Raw genomic sequence first — 20,430 nt, forward strand, 5'->3', positions numbered from 1 at the left:
CCTGCTGCACTTGGCAAAGCCTCACCTTCCACTCGGGGCCAGGAGACACCAGGGCCTGGCCCTCAGCACCCTCCCTTACATGCCCGGAAGTTCCTCTGTCCACCAGCTCAGCGGGGAAGAGCCCTGCACGCCCCAGCCACTTTCCTTCTGCTGCAGACTCCAGATTTTCCTCCCCCTGCAGTGGCCACGCATGTTGTGCACCTCCCACAAGTGTGGCCCTGCAGCCGCCTGCGGCCCTGCCCCCAGCTGGGTGGTGCACTGGTCATGTGACTCACTCCCCTACATCCTTATCAGAACTCCCCGGGGGCTGGGGTGAAGATCGGCCAGCCTGGTAGTTGGCAGTGCTGTTGCTCTAAGTTGCTTGTCATAGGGATAACAAGAATGCATACTGTAGCTTTCTTTTGCCATCGCTTTCTTTTTTGAGTACAATTTCACGAGAGGCTAGGATGGCAAAGTGAAAGGAACTGGTTTTTCAGGTGTGTAGGCACAGAGCATTCAGCCCCATCTCTGTGGTCGGGAGACGACACAGGGCTCTATCCCCGGTTTAGGCTTTGCAGTGGCACCCTGTCGTGTGACTGTGGGTGGGGCTAGGCGCCGTCGTGTGGGGGCCACAGACCTGAAAGCTGCTTATGGCATTGCCAGGACTGTTGTCTGGGGCTCGCCGAATAGGCATGGGCAGAGTTGGTGTGGGGTGGTGGTGGCGGGGAGGGTCGGAAGGAGGGCAGGGTATGTTCTGTGGTTCTGCCCTGTGGGCAGAGGCTGACATGGGGCAGCCCCACTGCTGCCTGGTCAGTGGCTGTGGGTGAGCTGTGGGCCTGGCAGTTGAAGGTGGCTCTGGCCAGCCTGCTGGGGCTTGGCCTTCCTCAGACCCCAGCAGCTGTATGACCTGGGCTAGCTAGGGAAGCTGTCTAGGTCTTTGTTTTCTGGTCTGGGAATGGGTTTGATGGCAGTCACACCCCAGCCCTAAGTGGTGGTGAGGATTAAAGAGCATGTGTGCAAAGCACAGAGAACATGGAGTAGCTCGGGAGATAGCATCCCTCCCTGTTGTGGGCGTGTCCAGGAGGCTGCCCCCGCCCGCCTCTCAGGGCAGGGTCTCCTGTCTTGGTCCCTCCCAGTCCAGCGCATGTCTGAGCTGTGGCCAGGACATCTTGTCCTCAGCTGTGCCCCTTGCCCGGTCAGCCCTTCAGGTGGCAGTGGGCACGTGTGCCAGGAGGGAAGGGGGCATCATCCTCACAAGGGTGACATGGGGCCACCTCCAGGGCACAGCCACGGGGCCACCTGAGACTTGGCAGCAGTCAGCAACATGGCTCCTGGATGCCTTCCCACCCAGGCCTGTCCGAAAGAGAGCTCCTCCAACGTGGGGTGGAGGGAGCCCCACCCTGCATGGCATCCCTCCAGGAGGTCACCCACTGAGAGGCCTGGGCCTAGCTGCTCACCCTCCCACTGCAGGGCCAGGTCCCTCCCAGGCAGCCACCATCTCGGATCCTCAACATTACAGTCTGAGTCTGAAGAGAACTTTCAGATCAGAGCACGAGTTCAATGGGCCTGGGGCGGCATGTGCTGGGTGTGTGGGTGCCCCGGGTGTGCCAGGTGTCCTGGGTGCCCCAATTGTACCGGTTGTGCTGGATGCCCGGGTATGCTGGGTGCCCTGGGTGTTAGGTGCCCCAGGAGTGCAGGGTGTCCTGGGTGTGCTGGATGCCCCAGGTGTGTAGGTGCCCCGGGTGTGCTGGGTGCCTGGGTGTGTGAGTGTCCCGGGTGTGCCAGGTGTCCCGGGTGTGCTGGATGCCCGGGTGTGCCGGGTGCCCGGGTGTCCCGGGTGTGCTGGATGCCCGGGTGTGCTGGGTGCCCGTGTAGGTGCCCCGGGTGTGCTGGGTGCTCGGGTGTGCTGGGTGCCCAGGTGTGCAGGTGCCCTGGGTGTGTAGGTGCCCCGGCTGGGTGTGTAGGTGCCCTGGGTGTGCTGGGTGCCTGGGTGTGCCGGGTGTCCCAGGTGTGCCAGGTGTCCCGGGTGTGCTGGATGCCCGGGTGTGCTGGTGCCCTGGGTGTGTAGGGTGCCCCGGGTGTGCTGGGTGCCCCGGGTGTGCTGGGTGTCCCGGGTGTGCTGGGTGCCTGGGTGTGCTGGGTGTGCTGGGTGCCTGGGTGTGCAGGGTGCCTGGTTGTGTAGGTGCCCTGGGTGTGCTGGGTGTCCCGGGTGTGCTGGGTGCCCAGGTGTGCTGGGTGCCCGGGCGTGTAGGTGTCCCGGGTGTGCTGGGTGTGCTGGGTACCCCAGGTGTGCTGGGTGCCTGTCCCTTGGACATCCCATGACAGGCACATCCCTGCTGGGCAGGGAGCACGTTGGACACCTGCCATGGCCCCAGCCTCTGTGCGCGGCACTCCTGTTTGCTCAGGGCTGGTGGAGGAGCAGCGGGAAACCAGAGGAGTTCTCAGGTTGTGTGTGTGTGTGGGGCTTTCTGGCAGAGGACTGTCTCATGTTGGAACCAATTCAGATGGAAACAAACGTGGAAGGTTGTCCTTTGCTAATGGATCTTTGAAATCCTGGATAATATACTAAATGAGTTGGAACCACATGAAACATTTGCAGCTTAAGGGCAGAAGAGACTTGAGGATTCTCACGGGTTTCTCCTGCTGGACTGGTTCCCAGCTGAAGGAGCTCCTGAAGCAGAGGACGGGGCTGCAGCACGATCCCAAATGTCCCGGGGGCAGCCGATCCCACCCAGACCTCAGGTTCCACGTCACCGAGCATGTGTGTGTGTGCACACGTGTATGAGAGTGTGTGTGCCTGTGTGTGCCTTTGGAGCAGTTGCAGCAAAACATTTGGCCTGCTCTTTTGTGAAGTTCCGTCTCTCTGTCTCTGTCTCTCCATCTGTCTCTGTCTCTTCCCTCGCACCTGGGATGCTCCGCAGGTGTCCTGTCGTGTCAGCCCTGACCTGCTATGGAGGGTGGAGCCCGGGGGCAGTGAGGCCAGCGGCTCGTGGGCTCCAGGGGCGTACATGGTAGAGATAGCCCCAGAGCAGCCCTGCTGGCAGCCAGCGTTGGAGCACACCCTTCTCTCCTCCCACGGGGGCTGCAGAGAGGTGGACGTGGCAAGAACCTGATCCCTGGAACTGATGGGGACATGGGCAAGACAAACACGTGCCCTTAGCTGGCCACTCCTGGGCCTGCCTCAAAGACCCCAGGGCTGGGTGGAGCTGGGTTGCCATCTGGGCCTGGGAGCTGTGTCCCTGGATGGAAGAGAGGTTGGCTCCTCATCCTGCCCCCACCAGCCACGTAACCCTCCTTGATGACGTGGGGTCCTGAGAGTCTGTGTCTGGTGGCTCTGACGAGACTGAATTAGCTACCTAGCAAGGGTACCTAGCGAGCCTGGCTGTGGCAGCCCTTCCTGGTTGAAGTTGGCCGTTGCGGCACGGCCAAGGTCGACTCTTAGCACACTGGGAGCTGGATAGAGAGCTGCAGCCCCGGGCTTCCTGGCCAGAGGTCCTGGAATCAGCTTGCCAATGCCTGTCCATTCCAGCTGCTTCCAGCAAGAAACGTGAAAACGTAACTTCCAGTTGAGTGTGATCTCTAACCCAGTCACCTTCTGTGTTTGTCACAGGGGTTCCTAACAAGGGGCTGCCTGGCCTCCTGGGCACACTGGGCAGCATCTGCAGACCTTTCTGGTTGTCACAGCGGGGGGCGGTGTGCTGTCGGCCTCCAGCGGGTAGAGGCTGGGGTGCTGGTCAGTGGGCCTCCAAACAGGGACCCAACCCCGGAACTCAGTTGGACCGAGTCAGCCTAACCTTCCATTGGGCTGCTTCTGTTTGAGAACCCAGGGCCGGGGTTTGCCCTGGACAACGATGTGGGTGGTGACAGGGAAGGAGAGGAGGGCAGAGCCCGTGACACGCCAAACACCAGGTGCTGGAGGGCAGTGGGGTGGGGAATGGACCAGGGAGCTAGCCGGCCACGCCCCTGCACCACCCTCGCGTGCCAGACCCCCACACCTGCGCACCCACACAGCGCCACGCCCACACACGCCCAGGCACACAGCCACTCACATGTGCTCACACATACACACACACCCTTTGCCCTCTGTTCTTCAGAATGCACCGTTTCTATTCACCCATCTTCAAGGCCACTGACTCTTCCGCCATCTCCATTCTGCTATGCGCCCATGGGGTAAAGTTTGTATTTCGTGTGTTGTGTTTTTTAGTTCTACAGTCTTTGTGTAGGTCTGTTTCCTGCTCTCCGTTTCTCTGTTGGGAACACCTGTCTCCTCACGCAGCCCAGGTGTGCTCACCTTCGCCTCCAGAGGACGCTACCGGAACTGCCTTAGAGCCTCATCTGATGGTTCCAGCCTCGGCCGCGTCTTGGGGTTGGCATCTGTTGATTATCTTTTCCTCGGGAATTGTAATTTTTAAATTCACTATATGTTGAGTAATTTTATGTGAGTATTTTGAATGTTATGTTTCCAGACTCTGGTGGTAGCGGCAGAGCTCTCGGGAGCTTTTCTGTGCAGCATGGAACTTTTCTCTGCGTGTGCGGCTTTGGGGAGCCAAGAACTTTCGCTGGTCCATGCCTGAGTGAGAGGCCTTGCCCAGCCCTCTTCCCAGGAGCTCCAGGGCCCCTTCCCCACCGTCTCTGGCTGGAATCTGGAATGCTCTGAGAATGTCTCCCCTGCCCCGTGCAGCTCAGCACAGCTGGAGCCGCTTCAGAACAAGGCAGTGAGGAGCATGGAGGGAAAAGCAATGTAACTGTTCGTGGCAGATGGCCTGGACTCTCCCCTTCTCCAGAAGACAACTGTTGCTCCTGGTCCCCTTGGCGCTTGAGAACTGGTGGGTCCACCTGAGTTGGTCCGAGTTTGGTTTTACCCTTTGTTGGGTGGGGTGGGATCTGAGAAATGTCACAAGGGCCTCCCAAGTCTCTGTACCTGAGTGGGACTCCGTGTCCACCCTCCGTCTCCCCTGTGGCTCCTGCCAGGGCTTGTCTTTAGGCATGGCCAGCGTCTAGGGTAGACCTTACTTGAGGGCGTCTTCCTCACTTCTCAGTTGTGGCCTTTCTAGTTTCTCGGCTGGATGCCCAGGGGATCTCAGAGGGACTCGAGGGCTCTTTCCATGCTGGCCTGGCCAGAGCTCCGTGTCCCCAGCACCCTCCACTTCTTGTCTGTTCCCCCCGCAGCCCAAGGCAGCTTCTCTGTCGGTTGCCACCTGCTCCCTCTGGGCAAATGCAGCAGCACCCAGCTGAGGCCTTGGGGCTCCATGAATTTTAGGCCCCACCTCTGTGCACTCCTGCTTCCGTCTCCAGCTCCTAGGCTCGGGGGCCCTGCCAGGCTCTGCCTGGAGTCTAGCCTCTGTGCCTGGGCACAAATTGCCCTGGGAAGGCAGCTGTGGCACCTGCAGTGTGTCCTTCCCCCTGGATCACAGCCTTCACCCACCCGCGCCTGTAGACAGGTGCCTGTGCGTTCCGTCCAGTGTTTGACTATTTAAGGCAGACGTGCTAGTCCAGGACTAGGCCCCCATTCTAGTCAGCAGCAGAACCTTGAGGGAATTCACACCTTTATTTTGTATTGATTCCCTTGTTAGAGCCAATATGTGTCACTTTTTTAATTTGAAAATCATGAAATAGCGATGGGAATGTTGGTAAAATCTGTGGCCTGCCTTTTGCAGGTACAACTCTGCCCGACTGCTCAGACCGACCGCTCTCGCTCAGCACTCTGAGGGGCAGGAGTGGGTGCAGCCAAATCTTCTGCTGCGTTTTCTCCTGAAGTCTGCTGCAGGGAGAGAGTGAGGGCCACACACCTGCAGGGAGGGGACGCAAGCAAACATAAGTTCAGTTTTGACGCCTGTTCATCACCCTTTAAAGAGAGCATTCAGAGCTTACGTGATACTCATTTTGGCTTTAGTCATTGGGCGTCTGAGCCCACACTCGGCGTTTGGAGGCCTGGTTTGGAGATTCCGACAGACCTTGGCTAAGGTCCATCCAAAGAAGCAGGAAAGGCCAGAAGCCCCATCTCAGAGAGGCCGCTGCCCATCAGTGTCGGTGCCCTGAGCTGGCCTTGGGGGGGTTGTCAGTGGGCTCTGTGCAAGGACACCAACCACTGCCATGAGGGCAAATCCCTCTGGGCAGGGATGGTCATCTGGCAACACCGCTGGCCTGGTGTCCATGGGGAGAAGAGGGGCCACAGGGCAGCAGGGGCCGCTCAGCTCCAGGCTCTTTCTGGGTTGTGGCTCACAGGGGGCCGGCAGGAGGGCATGCTGGCCTGGTGGCCGGGCCCTCCCACTGTGGTGGGGTTTGCTATGTGCCCATCCGGAGCCCTCTGTAGGGGTGGAGCAGTCCCTCGCTTCCATGGCTGTGGGAGCTGGAGAGGCCTACCAGCCGCTGTCAGCCAGAGTGGCCAGCTGATTGGAGAGCGTGGCCCCGAGGTGGGGCTTCGGCCTCAGCAGGCTCAGGGAAGGCTGGAGCCTCAGCAGAGGGAGCCAGGTCAGGGTGGGGAGGGCTCAGGGCAGCAGCTCGTTCTGGAATGAGGGTGGAGCTTTGGAGCTTAGGGAGAGGCAGGGGCTCCTAAGCTGGCCTGGTGGGGCTGTGCCTGGGCGTGGGGGATGTGAGGGAGGCGTGGCACGGCTCTGAGGGACCCTGCAGCCCGGGATCCAGACTGACCTTCGGGAATGTTCACTTGTGCTGTTGTGTGGGAAAGGATGGAGTCGAGGAAGGAGGAGACTGTGGCGGGAGCCCAGGGGCCAGCTGGTGACAGTGAGGAGGGGCCGCCCCAGGTATCACAAGGGGCCCCACATTCACGAGGGACCACAGGGACACACAGTTCCAGGGGAGGATGAGGGGCTGCAGGACCTGGGGGCAAACAGGCTCTGCACGCACACACGTGTGCACCACGAACTGCCCAGGGCGCCAGTGTGCAAGCCCTGGACAGGTGACGCCTGATGTTCCTCCACCTGGGCTCGTCCCACTCCTGGGGCGCCTGCCACGGGGCAGATACCTCCAGCCTGCACGGCCCTGGGCGGCTGGCAGCAGGCCCTTGAGACAGCGCTCACTTGCCCGCGCTCAGTGTGTGTGGACCGCCTCTGGTATTACCATGTGCCCTCCAGACAATGATTACAAAGTAATTAACCTAAATTTAGCCTGTTTGTCATAAATAAATTAGCCACCTGAATCATCTGATTTGCCAGCCTACACAGGCTTGGCTACCAGGTGAGTGTCCCTGCAGGGGGAGCTGGGGTCCCTGCAGCCCCCCGTATCAGGCTGCTGCTGGCATGTCCACCTGCAGGTGGTAGAGGAGGTCACCCGTGGGTGCCGGCTCACACCCCAGCTGGGCCTTGGTGGCTGAGGGTGTCGCTCATTGTGCCTGGAGCTTCGCACTGGCAGAGAGTGCAGCCTGAGGGGTTTGCCTCGGACACTGGCTGGCCCCTTCCACCAATCCCTGAGGGCTGAGTGGGTGGCATTGGGGGAAGACCCCGCAGGCCAGGGAGGTGGCACCCTTTGGCTGCAGGACCATGCTGGGCCTCAGGAACTGGCCCTGGGGGTTTGTGGACCACATGGGGCTGCTTGTGGCCGCTCATGCGGCAAATACCTGTGGCCTGCGTATGGTTTTGTCGGGGTCCCGGCTGGGGATGTGTTTCTGTTAGTCAGAGTGGGCCTGGCTTATGCTGCAGAAGCAAATGGTCCCCAAATCCTAGGGCTTGAGGTAAGTTTGCTTCTCTCGTTCATTACCAACCAGTCTAGTGAGATCTTCAGAGGGGCTCTGTTCCACAGAGTCACTCAGGGACCCAGGCTGGTGGGGCTTCTGCCACTGCCTTGTGGCAGTTCTAGGAAGGGAGTCCAGCCCCCCAGACAGTGGGGCCTTCCCTCTGTGTGCCCAGTCCATTCTGAGCCAGGCATGCCTTGGAGGTGTGTTCCCCCCGAGACCATTTGCTTTTGCTTCTGCTGGGGGCTTAGGGGAACGTCGGCCAAGCTCCTCTTTAAACTACCTCCACTGATGCTTTCATATTTCACCCAGCCTTGTGCTGGTTTTCAGCATTCAGGGACTTTGGGGTTCCGTCTCCACATCTCTTGTGACCCCCCCACCCCCCAGCTCTCTACTGTGCGGTCTCCTCCACACCTGTCGTGACCCGCCACCCCCACCCCCACCCCCCAGCTCTCTGCTGTGCGGTCTCCTCTTTGGCAGCCCCTCCTCAGCTGCCTCTTCCACCTGGGCTCTCTGGGATTCCAACTGGGCATCTGCTTTCCAGCACTTGCCTCCCTCCACAGTCTCCTCATGGTTTTCTTGAAAACGTCAGTGCACGCCCTCCCTACCCTCCCTGTCCCAAACCGTCTGAGTGGTCCAGTCATTGTGGCTGGAGCTCCAGTCACCAGCCCCAGCTGCCCCATCAGGCCCCAGGGTCCCCGTGTCTTCCCCATCAGGCCCTGCCTGAACACATGGCCCCATGTCCTGGTGATTCTCAAACTACCCGACCTGCGTTCTAGGTTGTTCTCACCTGGACCGTGGCAGTGGCCTCTCCTTAAATAGACAAAACACTGAAAAAAAGCCTTTTAATTTTCAGTGAAAAATCAATTTATGATCATTTTGGAGAAATTAGAAAAGAAAGGTTAGCAAAAAGCTGGAGCTAAAATATATCCATGGTCCGGATCAGCACTGCTGCTAATTGCTTCTTGGTGCCCTGGTCTTGTGCCCTGTCTTTGGGTATTTTAATACCCGGCACAGGGCTCTGTACCAGGATGCTGGGGATGGCAGAGATGGCGAGGGTGGGCCTGGTCAGAAGCAAGTGGGAGCCTTTTCATGCTGCCTGCTGGTGTCTCCGGCGCCAAGATGGGGCCCTGATGGGCTATAGTGACCGACTTCAGGGCACAGACGGCATTCAGCCCTGCACGTCTCCTGATCCCAGACTCACGGCCTTTCTCAGCCCCTACGCACATTCCCTCCAGTTGGCATTCAGGCGTCTGAGTGGCCCCCCACTTCAGAGCCACCTCAGAGGCCCTATCAGTCTTCCCTGTGGTAGTCAGGTCTTTTCTACCATGAAAACCATTGCAAACACTATCTTTGTTCATATTCTTGACTGTGTCCTTAAGATGGCTGGACAGCTGTTGAGGGGAGCAGGGCAGCAGCGGCCCCATCGCATGCTTAGACAAGTGTTGCAGGCCGAAAGAGTGAGGGTTGTGATCAGCTCAGTATACCACTGGAGGCTATATGAGTAAACAGCAAACTGTTCTCATAAATGCAGAATGTTGGCAAACTGACAAACTGCGTCTGCTGCCCCGAAGAAATGCTGAGGGCAGTTACGCCTCAAGCTCAGTGTTTCTTGTGATTAGGCACATCTGAAGCCTGTGAGCAATAATGTGAACGTGTGATCAGTCAAGCAGCTGAGTGATCGTTACCTCCTCCCTGCTCTTTCTACCTAATAAATATGAAGGGCTGTAGAAGCTCGGGGCAGTGGCCCTTGCTCACTAGAAGCAGGGAGCCCTCTTCTTCCCCGGACCCCTTCTTTAAAACCGTTCAAGTTTTCATTTCTGTGTTTGTCCTCCTTCGTTCAGTCCCGTGTTAACTGTGGTAACCATGGCAAACCGCAGCAGACAAGTCTCAAGAGAAACGTTTGTCCATGGGGTTCGATGTGGGGTCTGGTGGCCCTGCAAAGCAGATCTGGGGCCCTTTGGGTCCTGCCTGGTGTCCAGACCTCCCTGCTGCTCCAGCATGCTTTGGTGCTGTAGCCATTGGCCTTCTAGAACCTTCCCACATTCCTGAACTTCAGTAGTAGTGCCCTCCCTCTTCTCCATCACTCCAGTTCTGTTCATTCTTAAATTTTTTTGTGGGTGTGAGACAGGGTCTCACTCTGTTGTCCAGGCTGGAGTGTGGTGGCATAATCACGGCTCACCTCAGCCTCAACCTCCCAGCCTCAGGGAGTCCTCCCTTCTCAGCCTCCCAAATAGCTGGGACTATAGGCATGCACCATCACACCTGACCAGTTTTTGTATTTTTTGTGGAGATGGGGTCTTGCTATGTTGCCTAGGCTGGTCTCAAGCTCTTGGGCTGAAGCGGTCCTCCTGCGTCGGCCTCCCAAAGTGCCGGGATGACAGGCGTGAGCCACTGTGCCCAGCCCTTAAATAAATTTTTCAAATTAAAAAGTAATTTGAATTTTTACGGGGCGAGGGGGTGGTCTCAGAGGGTCTCAAAGAAATTATTATGAAGAGGGTCAAGGTGGTATTCTTTTTTTTTTTTTTTTTTTTGAGACAGAGACTTGCTCTGTCACCCAAAGGACATTTAACCCATTATACAGAACAGTCCCCTATAAATGTTTGGGGAATGAGTGGTGCCCCCAGGTGGCAGGATATTGAAGTTTCTATTTTACCAACCCAGCTGCTGTACAAAGAATGGAGGTCACATCCAGGGGCATTTGCGTGGTGGGGGATTGTAGATTGGGAGTGGACCGGAAATGCCTCCCCTCTGTCTCCTGGCTTCCACAGCCACTGTGCAGCTTCCTGTGGCTCCTCTGAAGGAAAACTGCAGTTTTCTTTGGCTGCTGTAATGCTTTGACTTTAGTTTTCTGTAGTTTCACTATGATGAGTCTACTCTGTGTTTCTTTTTATCTATCCAGCTTGGATTTCTCTTGGTCTCTCAAATCTGCAGAATGATGCATTTTATCAGTTTTGGAAAATTGCCAGCTAGTCTCTGTTCAAATGTTCCTTTCCCCCCATTTCCTCTCCCCTTTCCTTCTGGGATTGGAGTTAAAAATATGTTGGAATAGTCCAGGGAGACTCATTTGGATCTTCCGACCTCCAGAACTGTATGACAATAAATTATGTTATTTTAAGCCTCTAAGTTTGTGGCAATTTGTTTGTAGTGTTTCAAACATGCAGATTCCACTTTTCATAATTTCTAGTTTCCTGCCAGAATTTCCAAGCTTGCCCAGATGTTTACATCTATGTCTAATCTGGAGTCTTTGAGGGTCTATTTTCTGTTGTTTTGGCCAGTTTTTGTTCATGTGGCTGTGTATCCTTGTATGCTTGGTCATCTTTATATTCTGGGCATTTTATTTGGAAACTTATTCATAAAAAATAATTTGAGGCCTGGGATAGTGTTATTTTCTTCCAGATAGGATTTTACAAATTGCTTCTGCTAGGTGCCTGCTGGCATCAGTATTTGGAGATTGCCTTAACATAATTTCTGGGCTTGATGTTTTCCTGGCCTGAATGCCTAGAAGCCAGGCTGCAGGCTGTGCAAGGGCTAACTTGTATTCTGCTCACCCTGGTCCTAGAGTGCAAACCTTCTGGGTCCTGGCATGAGGCAGAGGTGCTTCCCAGGTTACCCATCTTTTTTTTTTTTTTTTTTTTTTTTTTTTTTTTTTTTTGGGACCGAGCTCAGCCTGTTCACCCAGGCTGGAGTGCAGTGGCGCGATCTCGGCTCACTGCAAGCTCCACCTCCCGGGTTCACGCCATTCTCCTGCCTCAGCCTCTCCGAGTAGCTGGGACTACAGGCATCCGCCACCACGCCCGGCTAATTTTTTGTATATTTAGTAGAGACCGGGTTTCACCGTGTTAGCCAGGATGGTCTCGATCTCCTGACCTCGTCATCCGCCCGCCTCGGCCTCCCAAAGTGCTGGGATTACAGGCGTGAGCCACTGCGCCCAGCCTGGGGCACCCACCTTTGTTGGGCAGACCTCAGTTCCTGTTCTCCAGGTCATGGGCGACTCAGCTCAGCCACTTAGCTGCCTCCTGCAGGTTGTCAGATGCCTCCAGAGCAAAGCGGTTGCAAAGCCTGGGCCCATCTCTTGGCTTTCTGTCCTCTCTTGGGTCTTGGCTCAGGAGTGCTCACTGGCTTGTTACCTCTTTGATGATATTCACGAGATTTTAGACATATTTTTCGAGCTCTGGAAAGGTCTTCAGCATGAGGAGGGCACAGACGGCCTGGGCTGCTGCTGCACAGACTCAGGTGGGTCTCTTCACTTCACCTCTCTAGTTTATGGACTGCTACACTGTTTTAAGTCCAGAGCTTAGTTTTTCATATCAGAGCCATATGTAGACACTTTTTCCATGGTTACCTCCTGTGTGGAGGATTCTCCAGGAAGCTGTTCTGCTCATTGTGAACTGACTCCTCTGAGACGCTGCAACGATGAGAAATCAAGGATTGACTGAAACCGACCCTGAGCCCATGCATCCTGCGGCCAGAGCCACGGCCCCCTCTTCACTGAGGGCCTCGCACAGTGGCCTGGGGCTGGCGGAGAGCTGGGGCTCTGGCATCAGACAGTCCTGGAGCTGCCGCACGAGCTCCGTCGTGTGGGAGCAGCCGCCGTGCTTGTGGACACAGAGGCTGGTGCGTGGCAGGTGCTCTGCAAACAGCCCCGTGTTGTCCTCTTCATCAGCACCATCTCTCTCCCACGCTGCTGGACAGAACTGGGCCTCCCCCAGGAGCCTCTGAGGGTGGGTGCTTTGACACGGGATTCTACTACGAACACACGGCCCAGCCACAGACACGCAGAACAGGTAGCACGGACGGCGAAGATGTGTGATTTCTCTCAGGGTGCCGCACTTTCATCTTTTACAGGCACAGACGCACGTCGAGACCAGTTGTGGGCTGCCTCATTAGCAGTGCCACCCGACTGACATCTCCTCGTGTTTTACACTTGAAAACCTGGAGTCACACTCGGAATGAGTCCAGCTTCCTCCCCTTCAGCCACCTGGAGATGCAATCATTTCCTTTATCTGGCTAGATTCTATCTGCCCCATTCAAAGCCATGGGCCTTTCCCCACTTTTAATTACCTGTGGCAGGAGGTGACTCACGCAGCCTTGGAATCTAATGAGGCTATTGCTCTTGCTGGTTAGACAGGTACATTCACACACATGCACATACACGTGCACACACAGCACACATGCACACTCACATGCACACTCACATGCATACACGGTCACACGCGTTCATGGACATACATGCACTCTTGTGTGCACACACAGCTTGTGGGCCCCGGGCAGTGAGGCCAAGTGCAATGGCAGAGGCTCAGCACATGAAGCACTGGGCATTTCCTGGCTCCTGTTGCCAAAATCACATCTTTATGCAATAAGTTGTCAACAAATTGTTAAATGTTAGAAGTTTAAAAGTTCCCTTTTCCTTCCCCGGTCTTTCCCTTTGTCCCTCCCTCCCTCCCTCCCTTCCTCTCTCCCTCCCTCCCTCCCTTCCTCTCTCCCTTTGTCCCTCCCTCCCTCCCTTCCTTCCTCTCTCCCTTTGTCCCTCCCTCCCTCCCTTCCTTCCTCTCTCCCTTTGTCCCTCCCCCCCCCCTTCCTTCCTCTCTCCCTTTGTCCCTCCCTCCCTCCCTTCTTCCTCTCTCCCTTTCCCTCCCTCCCTCCCTTCCTTCCTCTCTCCCTTTGTCCCTCCCCCCTCCCCCCTTCCTTCCTCTCTCCCTTTGTCCCTCCCTCTCTCCCTTCCTTCCTCTCTCCCTTTGTCCCTCCTCTCTCCCTTCCTTCCTCTCTCCCTTTGTCCCTCCCTCCCTCCCTTCCTTCCTCTCTCCCTTTGTCCCTCCCTCCCTCCCTTCCTTCCTCTCTCCCTTTTGTCCCTCCCTCCCTCCCTTCCTCTCTCCCTTTGTCCCTCCCTCCCTCCCTTCCTTCCTCTCTCCCTTTGTCCCTCCCTCTCTCCCTTCCTTCCTCTCTCCCTCTCTTTCTCTCTACACTTATTTACTACCCATCAGGTGGCCGGCATATTGTGCTTGGTGCTAGGATAACAGTGGAGAAAACACTCGGCAGCTGTGGGCCTTGTGGATTTGGGGAGTTGGACGATACACAAGTGAAAATGGATGAAGGGAGCATCCAGTGCTCCAGGCGGTGAGGAGCGGCCCAGGGCGCCCGCCGTGAACCCACACAGCCCTGGGCGGGTGGGAGGGGGCTTCCCATCTGCAGTGGCTGTAAAGGGTCGTTCTGGGAGCATCACAGGCAAAGGCCGGGCTGAGCAGAGGGTGAGAGGTCCAGGAGCCAGCGGGCCGGGGCCTCCTGCAGAGGCCTCCCAGGCAGAGCTGGTGGGGAGAGGTCTGGTGCCGTGGGCTCCATCGGGCAACCTGGGGGTTTGGAGCTTACCCTCCTGCGAGGAGAGGCTGGAGGAGGTTGAGGAGCCACATGCTGGGACTCGGGTCTTCAAGGGGTCCCTCTTGCTGGTGAGTAGGGTTGAGGGAGGAGGAGGCTGGGAGGCCGGAGGCTTAAGTGGGGGCGGCGGCGCTATGGAGAGGGAGACAGCAGGTGCACTCAAGATGGATTCCGAGTGGAGTCCACAGGATGGGCCGATTGATCTGAGATGGATTCTGAGTGGAGTCCACAAGATGTGCTGATTAATCTGAGATGGGTTCGGAGTGGAATCCACAGGATGGGCCAATGGCTCGGAGGGGGCAGAGGGAGAAAGGACGAGGGCTTGCCAGTGGGACACTGGGCAGGGGGCGGCTGGAGCCATGGGGAGGACCAAGGGGCCGGGAACAGGTTTGGAGCCATGGATGTGGGGCCCTGTTTTGGATGTGGGGCCTGTGAGATGCTGCGGCGACACGCTTGTGTATTCGGCCACAGCACCCATTCTCCCTGATTTGGGTGGCGCTCCCTCCCCCACTCCTTTTGGGAATCTTTCCGTAGCAGTCACACGGGACATGGGGAGCGTGCGGCCGTTTCCTCAGCCACTGGGGTCCCACCTCCTGGCCTGTGAGCTGAGGGTCCCAGGGACAGAGCACACCCAGAAGCCTGTGCTCCTCCCGGGAGGCCCCATGGCTGTGAAGAGGCTGTGCCCCCGAGACGCCGTTTTGCAGAGCCCGGCCGGATGTTTTAGCGACACTGTGAGCCCGGAGCCGGTGGAGAGGCACTTGGGCGGGTTTCATTCTCAGCAGCACAGGGAGCCTGGCGCTGGGTCTCTGAAGGTTCACCCTGCGAGGTGCAGGAGCAGGCACAGGAGCTCCAGCGGCTGCAGGGAAGAGGTGCAAGCCCCAGCCAGCAGAGCCTCTGGAAGGGGTTAGGTCGCTGCGGGCGAGGGCCTGGGCGTAAATGCGGCATTCTCGGTTTCGATGCTCCCCTGTAACTGGCATCTGAAGTTTCCAGTGAATTCCAAGGGACGCCTCCTGCCAGGCTTTGCTCCCTTGGGGAACGTTCTCTGTAAGAGCCGAGGCCATCACAGTCTCTGCCTAACTCTGACAATTGTCACACTCACTAACCTGTGCCTTGTGAGCTTGGTTCAATTATCTAACACACACCTGGTGTTTAATTCCACCTTTTACAAAACTCCACCCAGCCACGGTGGATCAAGGAATTAAATTTGCTTTTAAAAAATACCCGTATTATTGGAACAGGAAACCAGCTAGTGATGTGTGTGCGGCTGTATACGCAACAGTGTCTGAGCGACTCTCATCACCTGGGCAGATGGAGTGCAGCCTGTGGAGGAAGCATGACTTTAGGGCACAGCACATTCACAGGCAGGAAGCGGGAATGGAGAGGCAGGGGGCCAGTGTGGAGCGTTCAGGTGTTGTTGACCTCTGCCAACACACAGAGGTGCAGGGGAACAGCCAGGCTGCTGCAAGCCTCATGGGGTTGCAGGGAGCCCCACATCCATAGCAAGCAGGCCGTCCGCCCCGGCACGCACCAGGCACGCACACGACACACACAGCAGGGACATTTGTTGGTTGGTTGGCTCAGCATGCACGGGCCTCGCTCAGCTTGCCGGAGCAGGGAGTAGCTGGGATTTGGCCAAGGGCTTCCGACCCCTGGGCAGGGGCTGGGCTGTGTACCCCATCCCTAGACACCACCACCGAGGACAGAGCGCCCAGCCTGAGGATGGTTTCATTCCTGGGGCAGGAGGACTCTGGGTGACTGGCGCTGCGGGATGCTGGCACCGGTGCGGGGAGGCCAGCCGCGTGGGGTGGGTGACTGGCGCTGCGGGGTGCCGGCGCTGTGGGGTGCCGGCCCGGTGCGGGGAGGCCAGCCGTGTGGGGTGCTGCCCTTGGGTGGCGGTGTTTCTCCTGGAAGCTCCTCACCAGTGGTGGGTGGGCACAGCGCGTGCTGCTGGAGGGGCCACAGGCCCTGTCCCAAGCTGGGGTCTCCTGGACCAGCCCAGGAGGAGTGAAATTTGAGTAACTGCAAGGAAAGGCCAAGAATTCTGCAGTCAGCTCACAGCCTTGGACGTGGCCCACAGGCAGGGACAGAGAGACCTCGCTGGCTTCAGAGGGTGTCAGGGACCTGGACCCTGGAAGCAAAGGTTAGGAGCAAGGAAGCAGCGCCGCCCCTCACACCCCACCTGGAGGCCTCGGTCGGCCCAGGGCGCCGACACGGAGCTGGCGAACAGACATCCTGGCTGGGGCCCCTTCATCAAAGCCTGTGTGCCTTGTCTGGAGACCCCCAGTGATGCTTTGCCCAGACAAGGAATCCAGGGCCACCCCCGGGAGGGGATCCGGCCTTCTCCTTGGGCTCCCTTGCCTCAGTCCTGGCCTCTCTCTGAACCTGCAGCTCACAGCCAGGTGAGGGCACAGAAATACTGCGAGGTCTGGAAAGAAGCCGGCCCCGGGTCTCTCCCGGCCTGCCTGGGCAGCCGCAGTGCTTGCGGCGGGAGCGCCCCCGAGGGTGTCTGTTCACCAGCTCCGTGCCGGCGCCCAGGCCCGACCGAGGCCTCCAGGTGGGGTGTGAGGGGTCGCGCTGCTTCCTTGCTTCCAGGGTCCTGGTCCCTGACACCCTCTGAAGCCGGCAAGGTCTCCCCGTCCCTGCCTGTGAGCCACATCTAAGGCCGTGAGCTGACTGCGGGATTCTTGGCCTTTCCTTGCAGTTACTCAAATCTCACTCTTTCTCGTCAACCTGGGCTTCATTCCCCTGCCTGCCACTGCCCCTCCTCATCCACTGCCCCCACTTTCCAAATGCCTTACGGTGCTAGTCTCAGTGTGGCTGAATTTCTCCCTGAAGCCCCAGCGCTGGTTCCCAGTCCTTAGAGAGAATCGGAACCACTCCGAGGCTTGTTAAGACAGGGCTGGCCCCAGCCCTGCCTGCTGACTCCGAAGGGCTGGGTGGGGCCTGAGAATTTGCATTTCTAATGCGTTCCCAGGTGATAGCCCTGGGGCTGGTCTGGGAAAGCCTTTGAGAGGCTCTGCCCTAGAGCCATGCTTCCCAACCTTGGCGCCTGGTGAACGCAGCTGGTGGCCTCCAAGAGGCTGACTCAGGCCTGGGCTGGGGCCCCCTGAGAGCTGCTGATGCCCTGCGGGGTCTAACAGAGGCGGCACAGGGCTCAGTGGACTCAGACCCCGCTAAGCCAGCCTTCTGCAAGGGCCAGGGAGAGTAAAAGGACCGAAGGCCCGGAGAACACCATGGAACGTGATCTGGTTTTCCAAAGACACAGAGGATCCGCTTCCTCACAGTTGTAAAAGAGGTGTTTCTATTCCAGAAAGTCTTTTTGTTGCTCATCACACTCATCTGCTACAAAAAATAGATATATTAATTGAAATTAAAGTTTAAAAAATTCTATGAACATAACGATCTAAGTGCTAAATATATATTTTTATTTTTTTCTCTAGATTTGCCCTTAAATATTAATACAAAAATGTATAAAACTGCACTGTTAACTAAAAATAAAATTGGAAGCCTCCCACCAATTGAATGGACCTCCTCTTGGCCAAGGGGACCCCAGAAAAACCTATTTCTTTCCTGGCGCAAAAAGCCCTTGACCTCAGGAGTTCCAAGATGCAGTGAGCCATGATCGCGCCACTGCACTGCAGCCTGGGTGACAGAGCAAGACCGTGTCTCAAAACAATGCCCCAAAACTGACGAAGTATAAACAGGACCTAAGCTCATGCCAGACAAGGGTTAAGTCACACACCCCGTAGGTCACGCTGACCCAGTGTATTGGTTTGAAGACTTCCTGATGTTAAACATTCTTTTCTGCCTGCTCCAAAGTTTTATACAAAGCTTTATTCCTTTAACCAATTGCAAATGAAATAATCTCTGAATCTGCCTACAACCTCATTCACAATATTCTGCCCCCCATTCACAATATTCTGCCTGTGACCCCAAATATCTGAGACAGGTCTCAGTCATTTTAGAAAGTTTATTTTGCCAGGTTAAGGACACCTGCCTGTAACACAGCCTCAAGGGGTCCTGACATGTGCCCGAGGTGTTTGGAACAAGCTTGATTTTAAACATTTTAGGGAGACATGAGACATCCAACAATATGTGTAAGATGAACATTGGTTTGGTCCAGAAAGGCAGGACAACTTGAAGCAAAGGTGGGACACCTCAAAGTGGGGAGGGGGCTTACAGGTTATAGGTAGACAAGAGACAGATGGTTGTGTTCTTTTGAGTTTCTGATTAGCCTTTCCAAAGGAAGCAATCAGATACGCACTTATCTCAGTGAGCAGAGGGATGACTTTGAATAGTATTGGGAATAGGCCCCCAAAATCTGGCCATAAACTCGCCCTAAAAGTGGCCATAAACAAAATCTCTGCAGCACTGTGACATGTTCCTGATGGCCATGACGCCCACGCTGGAAGGTTGTGAGTTTACTGGAATGAGGTTAAGGAACACCTGGCCCACCCAGGGCGGGGAAAACTTTTTAAAGGCGTCCTTAAACCACAAACAATAGCATGAGCGATCTGTGCCTTAAGGACATGCTCCTGCTGCAGATAACTAGCCAGAGCCCATCCCTTTATTTCGGCCCATCCCTTTGTTTCCCATAAGGAATACTTTTAGTTAATCTGTAATCTATAGAAACAATGCCTATCACTGGCTTGCTGTCAATAAATATGTGGGTAAATGGGTAATCTCATCTCTGTTCAAGACTCTTAGCTCTGAAGGCTGTGAGACCCCTGATTTCCCACTCCACACCTCTATATTTCTGTGTGTGTGTCTTTAATTCCTCTAGTGCTGCTGGGTTAGGGTCTCCTAGACCAAGCTGGTCTCGGCAGAATGGGAGGCAGGTTTAACCTAAGCAGTTCCCAGCTTGAATTTTCCCTTTAGCTTAGTGATTTTGGGGCCCCGAGATTGATTTTCCTTTCACATTCATTTTTGGGCTGAACCAGTGTATACCTTCCATGTATTGATTATGTCTTTGCCTATAACTCTTGTCTCCCTGAAACGTATAAAACCAAACCATGGGCTGGGGATGGTGGCTCAGGCCTGTAATCCCAGCAGTTTGGGAGGCCGAGGTGAGCAGATCACCTGAGGTCAGGAGTTTGAGACCAGCCTGACCAACGTGGTGATAGCCCATCTCTACTAAAAATATGAAAATTAGCCGGGCGTGGTGGTGCATGCCTGTAATCCCAGCTACTCAGGAGGCTGAGGCAGGAGAATCGCTTGAACCCAAGAGGCAGAGGTTGCAGTGAGCTAAGATCATGCAACTGCACTCCAGCCTGGGCGACAGAGAGACTCTGTCTCAAAACAACAACAACAACAAACCATAACCCAACATGTCAGGCACACTTTCTCAGGCCTCATGAGACTGTGTTTCCATGGGCCATCATCAGCCATGTTGGCTCAGAATATCTCTTTAAAATTTAATTTTACAGAGTTTGATTTTTCTGCTAACAGCACAAACATAATTATAATATTTAATAAAATACTGAAAAGTGAAGTAGGTAATTGTTTGGAAAGTGTGTCTCCTGCTTAGGTGGGATTTTTTCCGTAGTTCACATGTCCATACTCCATGTAGTATTCACGCTGTCCATGTGTCATCGATACAGGACTTCTCCTCCTTAGCTCAGTGAAAACCTGGGTTCTTGTCCCACAACCAGGAAGAAGTTAGGCACATGAACATGCTGAAAGGTGAGGAAAGCAGAATTTACTAAAAAAAAAAGCTCTCAGCAAAAGAAGAGGTCCTGCCAACAGGCTGCCACCACACAGATTGAATTCCAGGCCACCACACATGAGCCAGAGACAAGGCTCCTCCCCCTGCATAAGGCCCAAACTTCCCATGGCTCCACCGCATCCTCCCAGTACGCAGGTGGGCCCCCAGTCCGTCGTGGGCATGCGCAGACAAAGCCCTGGGCAGCTTCCCTCATCTGTCGCCTGCAGCTGTCATTCTCCCTCTAAAGAAGTACATCTAATTGGTGTTAGAATAAGGATAAGAATAAGGACGAAGTCCTAACTGCTTCCTGCTGACAGGGGCACTGTTTTGGGGAAACAGCAGTCAGCTCCCTCAGAGGCCTATTTAAGGGTTCCCAGCAGAAGGGGCTATCATCCAAGGCCCCCCTTGCAAGACCGATTGGAGTTTGATGGTCTGAAGGCGAGAGGAGACAAACCAGGTTATTAGAAAACATGTATCGAAATGAAATAATTGGGGGGTAAGGACAACTCAAAAACCCTGAGGCCTTTTCCCAGTCTTCAGAAGGAGAGGGAGGCGAAAAACCCAACTGGTAAAACAAAACAAAAAGGAAAACCTTGACCCTTTTGCCAGCATATTGCACTTCTGGGATCCCTTCCCCGCGTCCGATCCTAAGCCAACCAGTTTAAGGTCTGGGAAATTAACTTTTCCC

This window comes from Hylobates moloch, unplaced genomic scaffold (genome assembly GCF_009828535.3).
Source record: "Hylobates moloch isolate HMO894 unplaced genomic scaffold, HMol_V3 SCAFFOLD_14, whole genome shotgun sequence".
NCBI classification, from domain to species: Eukaryota; Metazoa; Chordata; class Mammalia; order Primates; family Hylobatidae; genus Hylobates; species Hylobates moloch.